This window comes from Tyto alba, unplaced genomic scaffold (genome assembly GCF_018691265.1).
Source record: "Tyto alba isolate M040663 unplaced genomic scaffold, T.alba_DEE_v4.0 Super-Scaffold_34, whole genome shotgun sequence".
NCBI classification, from domain to species: Eukaryota; Metazoa; Chordata; class Aves; order Strigiformes; family Tytonidae; genus Tyto; species Tyto alba.
The window spans coordinates 1,436,109-1,450,414 of record NW_024881309.1 but is presented as its reverse complement, the minus strand read 5'-3'; the positions used below and the strand labels follow the sequence as shown (position 1 = coordinate 1,450,414).

The 14,306-nt window shown below is 42.3% G+C and overlaps 1 protein-coding gene across 2 annotated transcripts in view; it reads right to left on the bottom strand.

Moving 5' to 3' along the window:
- The window catches only part of SLC23A2 (solute carrier family 23 member 2), a 63,450-nt gene extending 49,420 nt beyond the window's left edge, over nucleotides 1-14,030 (bottom strand). Inside the window, exon 1 of one of the 2 annotated variants that reach the window (XM_042801318.1) lies at nucleotides 11,356-14,030. The gene's annotated coding sequence lies outside the window, so the exon portion shown is untranslated. Of the gene's footprint in view, nucleotides 1-7,794; nucleotides 7,885-11,355 lie in introns of those variants that run through there. The other variant, XM_042801316.1, reaches the window with a different exon arrangement.
- Between the last annotated feature and the right edge of the window lie 276 nt (nucleotides 14,031-14,306).

The window sequence follows — 14,306 nt, the reverse complement described above, 5'->3', positions numbered from 1 at the left end:
CAGCCTCCAGAACAAAAACAGTAATTAGACGCGGATCTTAATACACTCGGCACACTGTTCTGCCGTCTACAATTCAGTGGATTTAGAAAGCAAGGAACTAGTGCACCTAAACCAGATTAAAACCTGGCCTAATACTGATCATAAAATCTTTACCAAAACCACACAGCCAAGGAGGAGAGCTCAGATAGCACTTTGGGTTTAGGCTCATTTATACTAAGAAACTTAATAGAAGGCTTAATTGACAGCTTTGCTCGATTTGATTGCGCCTTATTAGGCATCTTCATGAAAAGCATTAAATGTGTTTGATCCCTTCCAAAGAAGAGGAAGACTCATTAGCAGTGATGTTTACAAGTACCCAGGGCTCAAGATTACAGGAGTTCTTCCCCTTCTGCAGAAGGGGCTTTTTAGATCTGTGTTTTTATGAGAAAGATCATGTATTGTCTCCGAAAGAGCTCAGGCATCCATCCTTTGCTTTTTCTGATATTTGCAAACAAGACAGATGGACAATCAAACTGCCAGCTTATTTGAAAGCCTGACTTATAAGAGCTGACTCAGTCTACAGACCGCAGTATCCGACTAGCAATCCAGGAAAATTCAAGCCTGTAGGACCAATCAACACTAAAGATCATTATTTATACCAAGCCAAATTTTCTGTTTTCCATGTTCTGAAACAAATACTGCACAAATTGAGTTGTTCCCATTCAATTTTCAGTTTCTGGCTAGAGCAAATAGATACACTATCTCACTACAACAAAAACCATAATGTTTGGATATTAAAAAACAAAACAAAACATCCCCTTGTCCATATAATTATTTTGTTTGAGTTTTAAAAGCATCTACTAGTAAGTTGAAAAACCTACAAATAACCAACAAGTGTCTGACACTCTGAATAAACCAGAACATAGCCCTGTAAAATTATATTGATAATAACTATTATGCTCACTAAAATCACCCAAAATTTCACACACAAAATTACATAGTACTCATGTAAATACACACTTCCAGTATCAGCAAATGACTGATAACTGTTGTTGTTCCCATGGATTAAAAGACTCATAACAGTATGAGAATAACGCAATTGTGTCTTGCAAGCTAATCCTACAGAATCGGGACCTGGAACTCCAATTTCTTTGTCAGTCTGAATCTCAATTATTCCTTAGGTTTGGCCTTTATACAATTAAATGCTCACCAGTAAACCAGACTCTTTAAACTCTTATCAAAAACTCCAATCTATTAAAATATAACCAAGCAAATGCTTCTTGCATCAGGAACATCAAGCTCAACTTTCAGAAACAATTTTGTACAAAAGAAGGAAAAAAAAGAAAAGCTGCTCTAACTTCTAAAGCAGCTGGTGCTTCAGAATACATCTGCAAAAACAAGGATGTGTTTGCTTTGCTCAGGTATGTTAAGGGTCTGAATACAGGATTCCCCATGCAAAGGGCAAGTAATAAACACAGCAAAAATTGTAGAACTTTTTTATTTTCCTGTCATAGGGATTCAAAGACTCCATGGAAATTCAAACCTTAACACAGTACAGTCCATTAAGTGCTATTAGTTTCGAGACACTTCCATTTTTTTCAGCACATCAAATAAGAGATTGCTAACTTTTCAGTGCTGCGTTTTATTTCTATTCCAAGCTTCTAAATAAAAAGTGAGTTGTGACATGGAGTCACATGCCTGTTTTTGAGATACTCTGTATGACCTTGAATACTGATAGGAACATACACACACTTTTTTCTTTAAAAGCATGACAAAACAGAAACAGTGAGCTGTATGCTTGAATACAAGATGATACAGCTACATTAGAGGAACAAGGTCAGAAAAAAAAAAAAAAAAAGAAACCCTTCAGATCACTACTACTGTGCCAGAAAAGAAAGAGTGCTCCATAAAGATGTGCTTAATGGCAGACTCCAGCAATCAAAGATTTCCAGCATTTCCTTCCCATTACTAACACCAGGTCAACCACAACATGCAGAGCCCTGGAAGACTGGGATAAATTCACTAACAGCACATTAACCACCTCATCATATAAACACAGCTAAGAACACACTTAGTAGACGGAGCATTTAAGGTACTTTCCTATTAAAGCTTCAGAAATGCACTTTATTCTTTTAACTTTTACAATCTTACAAGGGTACCACTAAAATAGGCTGTATTGCCCTAGGCAAAATATTGCCATGCAAAATAAGAGCAATCCAATTAAAATGTGTTGCTACATTTAGAGCCCAAACTACTCAAAACATCCACACATAAGGTTAATGCCCAGGAATGTAAGTGCACAAACCCCCCCTGAAGTCACTTTTTACTTTCCTGCTAGGCCAGCACTGCTGTCTGCCATGCATTCTCAAAATGTTTCAGCCAACTGTTCAAATGACACAAGCACTGCAATGGTTTTATTTAAAAATAAATTCAGACAACAAATTTGGGGGACATGCAGCTATTTGAAACGTTCAGTGAGTCATTACATTTCAAAACAGTCAAAACCAAAATAATAGTCAGTCAATCTATCCTTCACCATTTATACTGATTTGAGCTTGTACTTCAAGCAATTTTAATCTAAAGCAAGCATAAAGAAAACAGGTGCCAAAGTAAAACAGTCCTTTATATCACAAAGGAGATAACAAACAAATGCTGGTTAAATCCAAACTTGCATAAACAAGTTCAGTTATTGCTTTCCTACCACACAGAGCCTAAAAGTTCAGAAATACTCACAGGTACCATGCTGCTACTTACAGCTCCTCAGACACAATTACAACTGGACTAATCTGCTCCTATAAATACAGCTATCAGACAGAGCTTGTTTTCTCAGGCCTTTTGCTGACGCAAGTACAAGATCAAAACATCACTCATTCAGAGGAGAAAGATTTATTGGTCTCCATAGCACACAAGCTAAAAATCTAGCTATACCATCATTCTAAGATGCATGTGACATACTCTTACCAATACCCATCAATTTTATTACATGCTTAGTAACGTCAGGTTTGAGTGATGAATAAAATATCCTGGGTGCCTGAATGCGGTGAGAAGAAATTCTGGAAATTCCCTTTTACCAGAATAGGACAGTTTATTCTCTCCTGAAGCAGTTCTTTAAAAATAATAATAAAAAAAATACCAGCACTTGGATGGTAAGTACATTCCCTCCCCGCCCTCCATAAGCAGCATTTTCATCTTCTGGCCTGAGAACTCAGACACAAGCAGATTTAGATCACTGAATTTCTAATTATAAACCAGTTAAAAGACTAGTTTTACAATTACCTCAAGCCCAGCCATTCCACTCCAAAATCATAAAATGGAGTTTTCAGATAGGAACAAAGAGTATTTCAATACATTCCTGCTGCACAGGATGGAGAGATCCAAACTGTGTGCTTTGGGACTCTCTCGCAACAGCCTGGCTGGGAGCTCGGTGGCCAAGTCAGCCTTCCTGAAACCAACCCAGAGTTTTCAAACCCCAAATCAGCCCAACGCTACTCTGGGGCTAGGGCACAGCCAAGAAAAGAGTCACAGCTCTCTGCAGACCCAAGGTGAATGATGATTCACTATTTACTAGACTGATGACAACATTTAGCACCAAAAAATACATTCATCAAACCTCTGAGAGCGCAGTGGATGAGAAAACCATGGGAGACACATAGTGCTTGGTTAGGCATGCTGTATTTCTGATGCCATACACATTTTCATTTCTCTGTTTGGCAGCTGAAAAGCCCAAGATTAATGTTGAGTGCAAGGAATAAAACCAATGCAGGAGACTTCTTAACTAGAAGACTAGCTCTGCCTCCTACTTCCTTTCCCTACCAAGTGCCAGTGATGTTCCAACACCCCAATCCCTTTCCCAAGGTAGTTCTACTCCTTTCATGACCAAATTACCACGGCAAGAAATCCACATTTAGGTTCATCTCTAGTAGGAGACCAATCAAATAGCAGACATTTCCTTCCCTTAAGCTGAAAACGGCCAAGTATCACCCAATTTACTTTCTGCCTTCAAAGAAAGTCATAAGATAGCTCAAAACAACTACAAATATTTATCCATAAATATGCTTCCTAATACTGACAGAAGTATTATGTGCAGTACCACAAAGTTAGCACAATGTCTTAATGCACCTCACCCCAGGAATGGCTAGAGAACATGGCAAATAATTTTCATTTTAAATGATTTCTTTTATTCTTGCCTTACACTACATCATGTTGTATCTCTCTACTCATCCTCACTGCCAGTATTTTCTTCCTGCAGCTTTTAAGTAAAATAAAATACACTATAACTGCTGCCAGACCATGTCATGACCACTAAAGCTTCATAAATAAGAACACTTGATACAAATATTTTTTTCCAGCAATACATGAACCATCATCTTCAATGGAAGAAAAAAAGTTCTGTGCAGCCATCTGCTTTTTCTCTTGTAAGGATAAATGCATAAATAAGTGTTCAAAATTAAAATAAATCTATTGAAAAAATGGCCCCACAGAATCTTTTAGGGCTTAAGTTTTCTTACTATTTTTCTCACGTGGTTCACACAAAGACACTGACAGAACAGCTACAGCAGAAGATCTTTCCAAAAATCACCTTGCTGAGACACTGGTTTGTAATCTGCTGTGAGCAGAATAACTCCCAAGGGCATGCCAGTTGATTTGTCTCTGTACACACAAGGATCAGGAAAGGTTAACTGCTGCAGTTCAGATTAGGTCATTAGAGCAGTTTAAGAGCCACTTCTGGAGGAATCCACACTGAAGATGGGTAAAGTTTCACCCATTTAGTTTTCAACCATCTCCAATCAACCTAAACATAACAAAGCCACTTCATAGTCCAATAAGAAAGTCCATTATATTGATGAAGTTGACAGATTTGGCTATACTGGGAAAGAAAAAAAAAAAAAAAAAAAGGAAAAAAACATACTGACAGAACCAAAGGAAAAAAAAAACCTCAGCTTGGTTTAATTTCAAAAACTTCTAAATAGTCACTGCATACAAATGCGGCATCTTCTAGAGTCTTCTAAACAAATGCAGGGAAAATCCATAGTCATAAAGTTTTCTGTCAGGAACAAAACCCAATAATCCTCAAACACTGCTATTATCTTAAATTCCCCCTGAAGAAAAAAGTTTCCAACCCAATGATACCAACAAAGACATGACTTTTATTTCTCCACTGGAATTCAACTCCCTGTTAGCTTTAACTACAGAACACAGAAATTCTCATATCAGAGGTCTTTGAAAAAATCCCATACACATTCATCACTCAGTACAGCTTTAGGTATGTACACACAGGTCTATCCATGGCTCAGGGAAGGTAAGGAGCAGGTAAAAATTCTCCAAACAGACCCAGCTTCGGTATAAAAGCAAGGTTTTGTGGACTAACCCCAAAAAAGCTCCCAGGCTGAGCAACCATCCATACAGACCGGCACCACTGAGGGGTCACTGCAAGGCTGGGAGCACGTGGCTGGTGATGGATGGGGGCTGCTTAAACTGCTGTTGTCACCAAAGGAAATACTCATCAACCTGCAGCCAAAATTATCCTATTTGAAAAGCTGTTTTTCCTTCAGATTTGTTTCTGTACTGAAGATGCAGAATGAACAAGAGGCCTGTACCTGGAAAACCTTATTTCCATCCAGCTCCTTACATCTACTCACCATGAGAGCCAGGTGCCTTGAGAAAGCAGTTCACCAAATTGAAGCCTAGCTAAGAGCAGGGCTCAGAGACACGTGACAGATTGGGATGGATTTTAAACCATATGAATGCGGCCTGCTAAAGAAACACAGGAGCACAACCTACCCTTGAGAATCGCAGTCTTAACTGCTTCCCTTATGCCCAAGGCTCCAACAAGTCATTTTCAACTCCTATTTGCATCTTCACTAAAGCAAAAGGCTTGTCTAAATCCATGATAAAAGTCTCAGGGCTTGTTTAACCTCATTGCTAGCCCAAGGTTGCATTTGTTTCAGTGCATCTCCATGTTAATACCGCTCTACATTCAAGCTATCTGGATCATGACTCAAAGCTATGAGTAGTGTTGTAAGAGCTCATCGACTACTAATCCAATCGCTCTACATATCTCAAGGATTATTTTCCTGTTTACTAACCTGAGCTACTTGTTGCAATAATCCTTTATCTATAGTGAAATCACTAGGCAGATCAAGGTGTACAGCATTAAGTCTAGCTCTGGAAGCACGCAGCACACTGGTAGCTAATTACTCTAGTATTTGTTCTGCTTCTCCGCTATGTTTTACAGCCTGCATCTAACTCCAGCTGCCAGTAAAACCACTACACAAAACAGCTTTTTTTTTAAAGCTTAAACTGGGTAATTTAAAGCTTGCTCAAGTATGGCAACAATTCACTACAGTGAGGATGCACAGTCATATTCAGCTCCCTGTAAAAACAGAGCATTTGGTATTTTAATTTCAGCTGGTCAAGTTCAACAGCAACAGGGAGCCCAGCATTTACCTGGCACTGAGCTCACAGTAAGAGAGTCAGCTGCATGGGGCAAATGATAAGATGGAAAAAATTAACAGGCAAGGTCTTTACCTTTTCTTAAATACATCTGGGGACTTCCCTTTCCTGCCAGAATCTTCTACTGGCTCTGCCTGCAGCTCCCTTCCAGGGTCAGCCCCTGCCTGCACTTACCTAGCGAGGTTAAGGGACATGCTGCATGGGACCTCAAATAGCATTAAGCCTGTCTTTCCAGTCTACAAAATGACAACGATGGCTCCAAAACGAAAGGGCAGGAATTAAACTGTACAACTCCCTGCTTGCATTCCCATCTTCTATAAAATAAGGCAAAAGGCACTAACAGAAACGCACGCTATAGGTCATTAAGGAAACCTACTCACAGGCTTTCAACAAGCTTTGTTCAGGCATTTTTCTGCACTACCTACATCACTTATTTCTACCCAAAATGTACCTTACAACAAAAAAACCCCCACACATGATAGTTAATGCGGCTCGCAAGTCAAAAGCGGAAAACAAGATTTTACTGCCTCGATCTGCAGTGGAAAACAAACAAATAAACAAAAAACAACCAGCAAAAATGCGAATAAATAAAAAGGAGGAAAAAAAAAAAAAAAAAAAAAACAACCCTCAAAGCATATCACGAGAACGGGATCAGACAAGAAAGCGAGGCCACCCCTTCAGGACCAGGGGAGAATTAACCTGCATTTCTGTATCCCATTTACAAGCTTACGACTCTGCCACCCATTTTGATTCTGAGTAAAGAAAAAAAATATTTAAAAATAGGTGATCTCAATAGAACAGAGAAAATACCACTCCCCACAGCCACGGATAAACCCCCATCGGTGCCTCTGCCTCGCAGGGCAGGTGATCCCGCTGCAGGTGCCCACCTCAGGCATCTCTTCTCCCGCGGCCGCCCAGGCCATGCCCCAGGTAGGTGCCCCTTCCACTCCACCCAGTACGGGCTGAAGGCGATGCCGAGCCAGAAAACGCCGGCATGGCGAACATGGAAGGGTTTAAAATATAAATATAGAAGAAGAGGGAGAAGAGGAGAGGTACGGACGGCGCAGGAGCCGCCGAGCCAAGGTGAACCGCGGCCGGGCAACATGGTGGAGGCTGCCAGGGTGCTCCGACCCACCTCCCCGTGAGGAGGAAGGGGCGAGCCCGGGTGTCTGGGGATGAAAGGCGGCTTCGTCAGGCGGCGGCGAGGGGCCGGGATGGAGGTGACAGCGGGCGGGAGGCGAGAGCAACGACCGCGGCGAGCAGAGGGGAGAGAGCCGCGGGGGAGGCGCCGGCGCAGCTTCTCCCTCAGGGCGGGCGAGCGGCGGCGTCTTGCCCACGGGAGGAGGAGGAAGACGGGCTCACCTGCCATAGCGGGCTGAGGGCGGCAATGGCGCCGGTGCCTGCTGCTCCGCTCCGCTCGGTCGGCAGCGGCGACTGCGGCGGGGCCGGGGCCGCCCCGGCAGGCAGAGCACGGGGCGGGCCGGGCGCCGCTCCGCCCCCGACAAGATGGCGCCCGCCCTTCTCCCCTCAGGGCCCGGCCGCCATGGCGGCCCCGGGGGCGAGGAGGGCGCCAGGACCCGCGGCGGGGTTCGGCCCCTCAGGGCGCTTCGTCTCCGGGGGGTGGGGGGGGTCCCTTCTAATCAGCCCCCAGGAAAATGGCACTCGCCTGGTGACACCACAAGTGGCCCTCAGCCCTAGCCCCTTTTGGAGGTTTGTGTGGGTTGTTTTGATATTTATTTTTTTTTTTAGGAAAAATTCAGTTTTTATAATAGGAGGTTGAGCTTAAGGGCCAAAAAAGGAGGAAAGTTAATGAAGTTGAGCCCTCCAGTATATGACACATCTGTCACACACACATGCCTCTTCCTGAAACCTTACTTCCCTGAGATTTAGAGTTTTCTAGCTGGTGGGGATGGGGCAAATGTGGCATGATCCTCCACCCGCGCGTGGAGTTGGGGTGTTTACAGGCATCCGACACTTAATACCCCACACCAAAGGCGGACACCACCTTGCTCACATCCCTCTCAGCAAAACTTGGAATTCTTCATGGGTTTTGATAGCATTAACTCTGATTTGGCTCCTGCCCTTTCCAGTACGTGCAGCTCTCAGACATGCCCAGAGTCAGCTCGTGCAACCTTTCACCGGTGCTTTTCTGGGAAGCCAGGGCCGAGCCCCCGCCACCACCTCCACTAATTTCTACCTTTTCTCCCCACAACAAAACCATGCTACAAACATCAGCCTGCTAATTTACAGTAGGTGTCCTTGAGATAATATTGACTGATGCTGAGCTTTCTCCCCCACCAGCCCTCTTCATTATTTGATTAAGGTGCCTCAGAGCTGTAAATCGATAGGAAAGCCTGTGCTCCCCAGACCAGTGACGCTAATTGTAATCCATTGCATCATTTTACCCAGACCTGCAATTCTTTGTTGATTTTTCAGGTCTTTGCCTTAATAGTTGCTGTTTGCACAGAGTTCAGCTACTGGGAATGTTTACTGAGTATTTGTTCACTGGCTGTCTGAGCCCTTTCATCCCACTGCCCCTATAAAAGTGGCTTCATCAGATCCCCTTAGAACCCAGAATCTTATTTTAAGACCATAGACCCTACAAGGCCTCTGAAGCATTTGTGCTTCTTATCCTCGTGCATAATTTTTTCTACATTCACTGCAATACTCTCCTTGTTAAGCTTCTAAAGGTTTTCAAATGGAGACCATATGGAGAACTATATAGGACACAGATAAGTCACAACGCACCTCTTCTGCTGATGTAGATTATGAGTATTGATCCCTTAGCATCATTCAATACCTGGCCTTATACCAAACATATACATAGAGTTAGTACAGCTTTTAAATGTTAATGGCCTTTGTTTGTTAGGGTAGAGAAGCATGGAGCTGTGAAGTAAGGGACATTTTAGTAATGCAAGATTGATTGAGACTGCAGCAGATTCACTGTTGACAGGAGTTTGTACAGGAAGATGGATCATATGTATTCAGTGATGCAGTCTCCCTACAAGGACTTCCTGTGTTCAGAAATCATTGGCAGACACAGCTTTTTTTTTTTTTTTTTAAAGTGTTATAATTTTCTAACCTGCCCTCCCCCAGTAGAAGATGGCAGAGTAAAATACAGCTAACACAGCAAGAGATCTGCAAATGAGAAGTTCAGACACCTGCATCAGCCAGATTGAAATTTAACAGATAAAGAGACCTTGGGGTCATGATAATCCCAAAGACAATGAGGGGAAAAATGATAAAAGGTGGATTTGGAACTCCAATAATTGAATTTGACATAGCTAGAGCCCCTGGAACCATGGACTCAAACCCTGAAAAGCATTTTTCAGGCCTTTGTTCCTCTTAAATAGATAAATTACCTTCCAGGTGGCCTTCTGTGCTGTAAAGTTTCAGAAAATACCCTGGCATTTCACTCATTTAGGGAGCCAGAGCCCATTTTATGCTGTCACACCGCCCTATTATAGAAGTAAAAATAACTTTACTGGGATTATTGGCATATATAATTTCTGTTATTAAAATGTAGTGAAGAAGCATGAGGTATTTGTAAAAACAATCACTTTCTGCTTGAATGATTCACAGGACCATAAAAAAGTTGGAAGAATCAGAGACAGGATGTACATGCATATGCATGTCCTTCATAACAATGCTATCAAGAGAAATTAGCAGTCATTAATCATTTAGTGTGCAGACCTTTGAGATTCCAAAGGACACACATTGCCTTTGTTTTCTTTTCTATGCTACATCTAATCTATGATACTATCTGAGCTCCTCAAAGCTCAATCAGGGATAAGTGTTGCTGCATCTAGACAATTAGTCACAATAGAAGGCTTATGCCAGTCTTCCCAATTCAGCCAGGGTGAAATGCCTGTCCATCAAAAATATGTAGCCTGAATTCCTCCTGTAATTACCCTAACTGGCCTAAAATTCCTGTAACATTGACTTTCTTTAGCTAAAACTACAGTCCTGGAGTCCCAATTCCTCCCTCTGTACTAATCAGTCATTGTGCTTACTTTCATAATGAAGGATAAATATTATCGTATTAATGTAATCACAGTAGTAACGATTAGAGTGTACATGAGCAAATAGTGCTTTGTGATATTTGCCAGCTTGAATCATTGCAACTTCTCCACAACAGCATGCAAGTATGGACTTGAGTTTGTGGTGAGGTTGTGTCCATGTGGAGCCAAAAGTCTCCCCAAGGAGATCATGTTGTAGGACTGTCAAAGCCTGTAGTTTAGGCTGTGTCCCCTGCAGCCAGAGAACACAACACTACTGCAATAATCTAAGGTAACCTTTAATGAGTATGTTCCCCAAGCATGCTAGCTTTATTCTGTTTGTTTATTCATGGCTCTGTACAAATAAAATGGTAAGGACAGGACTAGAGAAGGTCAGGGTTTTCTTGAGAAGCAGCATGGACATTACTGGTATAAATTTAAACACTGAAACGTTTTTGGCTGTCATGTCTTCTGTTTACTCAAAATTTCCATTTTAAACCAAAGTGTTGCCTCAAGTGGGCATGAATTATTGATCTGAGTACAGGATGTCCAAAAGACAAAAATCAAAACTTCACATCCAGATATATCCAGGGATGACTGTTTTGGGTCTGGGATCCATAGCTCATTTCCAATTCCCTATCTTATTTTCTTAGTGTGTTTTGGATTCTGCACCCCCTCTTTTTTTTTTTTTTTACAACATAAACCAAGGAAATAAAAAAATAGTCTGCCTCGCATCAGATTAACAATATTTTATGTGAAACCCACAAATGAAGTCTGGGAGTTAAAAACAACCCAACACACGTGTATGGACAACAAGAATATCTTTTACTGGATTACACAACATAAAAATGAAATCCCTGGTATTTCAACAACTGCTAGGAGGTGAAAGAAAACTCCCCAAGAAAAGGCAAAAAAGTTAACTCACCAGCAATGATGTTTTTGCTTCTTCCTCTGGAATATGGAGGAATAACTGTAAGGGGAAGAGAACACTGAACTGGGCAGACCCTGGGTTTCTATTCTATGAGGTAAATAAAATGAGAGCAAATAACCCTTAAAAAATGCTGTCTACCACCACCTAGTGGAAAACACCACTTTAGGTTCCTTGACCTACATAAATTTATAGTTTAATCTTGGAGATAAGTCATGATTTGATTGCTGATTCCCCCAAACCCACCCCCAATGTTATATGGAAATAGAGTTAGCAAAAAAATTATTTCTAAGAACTATTTATAAAACTGAACGACATACCTCCTGGTCTGTCATCTGACCTAAATCCTCTGTTTCATCATCTGCAAAATGGAAGTAGGAAGACCCAGGAAGATTTTTATTAAGTTTAATTAGTGCAAAGCGCTCTTAATAGCATGTAGGGCTTTTGGTCCAAGGATATCGGACTACTTTGATCCAAGTACTCAAATTACTGAGGCTTCAGTCAGCGATCCAAGAGGCAGATGTACTGCTGTGCTTGCTATAAGGAAAGATAAATAGCAGGGGTTGCAAAGTTACAGTTGCCTGAATTCACATAATAAATCAATAGGGGAGCAGGAGAAAAAAATCTGCATAGTTGCAGAACTGTTGGATTCCTGCTGTTCGTATCAAGATGGTTTTGCTTCTGGTAGCTTTTGGAGAGAGAAGACCTTCCTTCACCTTTGTATATGCAAAATATTTTGTAAATGGAGACCAGGTTCTGGCAGCCAGCACAGTACAAGCAACTCAGAACATGTTCCTATTCTCCTCAGTATAAGGTTGCTCAAACCACACTGGCCACATGGTATTTATCCAAACATTATCAGTGAATATAGAGAAAGAAGAGCAATAAAGAACCCTTACAGTAACACTAACTCAACTGGACAGCTCGTGCTTTGGATGAGAAGCTAATTTTCTTGATGCTGTTACGTCTGGTACCTCAGGGGCTGTGCCAAATAGATGAGATTTAACTTACTGAGTCAGGAGGAAGGCCTGTATTGGCAGGGGAAGGAGGAGATGGGCTTAGTCACCTCTCAGAGTTCATTCCCAGGCCTCTTCAAAGCACAGCTCCTGAAACTAGCCAAGGGAGAGTCCTACATCTTGGGAAAAGTGGGAAGCAGGAGGGAGCCAGGAAAATGGCATGCATTTATCCTCCTTGTTCTCCTTCTGCCAGGTTCTAGTTGCCAATACTGCTGAATTGCTGGAACCACATCTCTTGACTCTCAGATGTTGTGGCAGCAGAAAAGGCACTGCAAGAGGCTGTGCCTGACAGCTCTTGACATTTTTACTTTGCCAGCACACATTCACACTGGCATTTTGCTTGCAGCTACCCACTGGATGAAGCCTGTGTTATTTGGAGAGATGGTCTCCAAGCAGGAGACAAGCTGGCTTTTGCCACCTTGAATCAAGTTCACGAGTGGCTGTTGTTCAAAGCTATTGAAATGAATGGCCACTTCTGTTGACAGATATGTATAGGCAGGACCAGAGCAACTTATTTTCACTTAATTCACTTCCAAAAGGGTATGAACATGGTGCACAAAATTTTAACGTTCATTAGAGGAATTTTATAGCACAGAATAAACCAGGTTTTCTTAAGCCACCTCCACTGGAGTTCAAGTGGAAGTAATTTCCTTTGCAAAGAACAAGCAGCAACACCCTCATGATTGTTTACTCATATCTCAGCAGAGAAGTGAAAGCAGAGAGAGAATCTCTATTTTAACCTTTCATCACTTGAACCCACTAGCAAGCCATTCTGAAAGAACATCCAAATGTGTTCAGAGAGGAAGGATGGTCTTGGACACTGCCATTACTTTAACCCGCTATCTCCCCTTAACTCATTTAATTCTTCATGTGACCACGTAGTAACAAAACCACAGTGATGTCAGGAATGATAGAAAAAATGGTTGCTGCAGAATCAACCTCCTCTAGCAAGCGGCAAAAGACAAAATAAATGAGCATGGTGCTGAGGCATAAGTTAAAGACTGAAATAGGCAGCACCACGAGAAGCCCTCTACAAAGCTGCTTCTGAAATGGAACTGCCTGAATCATGCTGGGCAGATGCCGGGAATCATCATTCACACACAGTTAGAAAAAGAACTCCCCGAGGCAGGAGGGAGAACTGGGCCCAAACTGAAGCTCAACAGGCAACTCGAGAGCTGGAAACTGTCTGCGGCAATACATTTCAGTTCCTTCTTTCCCTGACAGCTGAACTAACACTTGTCACAGCAGTGCAAACCAGGCAATTATAGCAAGCATGGATGCCACAGGGCTGGCCAGGCTCACTATTTATAGCTCCCTCCCAACAGAGCTTTCCCACTGTGCCACTGCACACAGGTTAAGGTACAGTCCATGCCTTGAAGGGCTCACAGTCTAAATGAAAATAGAAATAGGAAGGACTAGCAACCCCCTTTGTGATGAGAGCCAAGGCTCAGAGATGAAAGGATAAAAAGGAAATCCACAGCAGAGCCTGGAACAATGAACTCCAACTTCTCCCCTGCAAACTGCCCTTTATTTTGTTAACTCCTTCCCTGCCTGAAGTGCTACCTCTCCACTACTCTTAATTAGTGCCAGCGTGATACAGTGTCACTGATGTGTTCTTGCAAGCTTTGGCTTGTCTTGCCACTGTTAAATTATTTTCCCTACCCTACAGCAAAGGTGGGAGAAGGGATGTGTGCCTGCCCTTAACTCCCTCCTGAGACCTGAGCCCATGCTCCTTTGACAGGGTGGGAAACATCGAACCGGGACAGCACCCTGGTGTGCTGACCCTGCTAAAGGGATGACAAACACCCAGGAGTGGAGCAGGCTGCCAGCGTTGAGTGTTCAGTGTCTTGGCTGACTGCAGATGCAAGTCAAAGTCAGTCGTCTTTGTTTCATGGGGAGAATTAAAACATGAGCTGGTTGTAAGTTGAACTT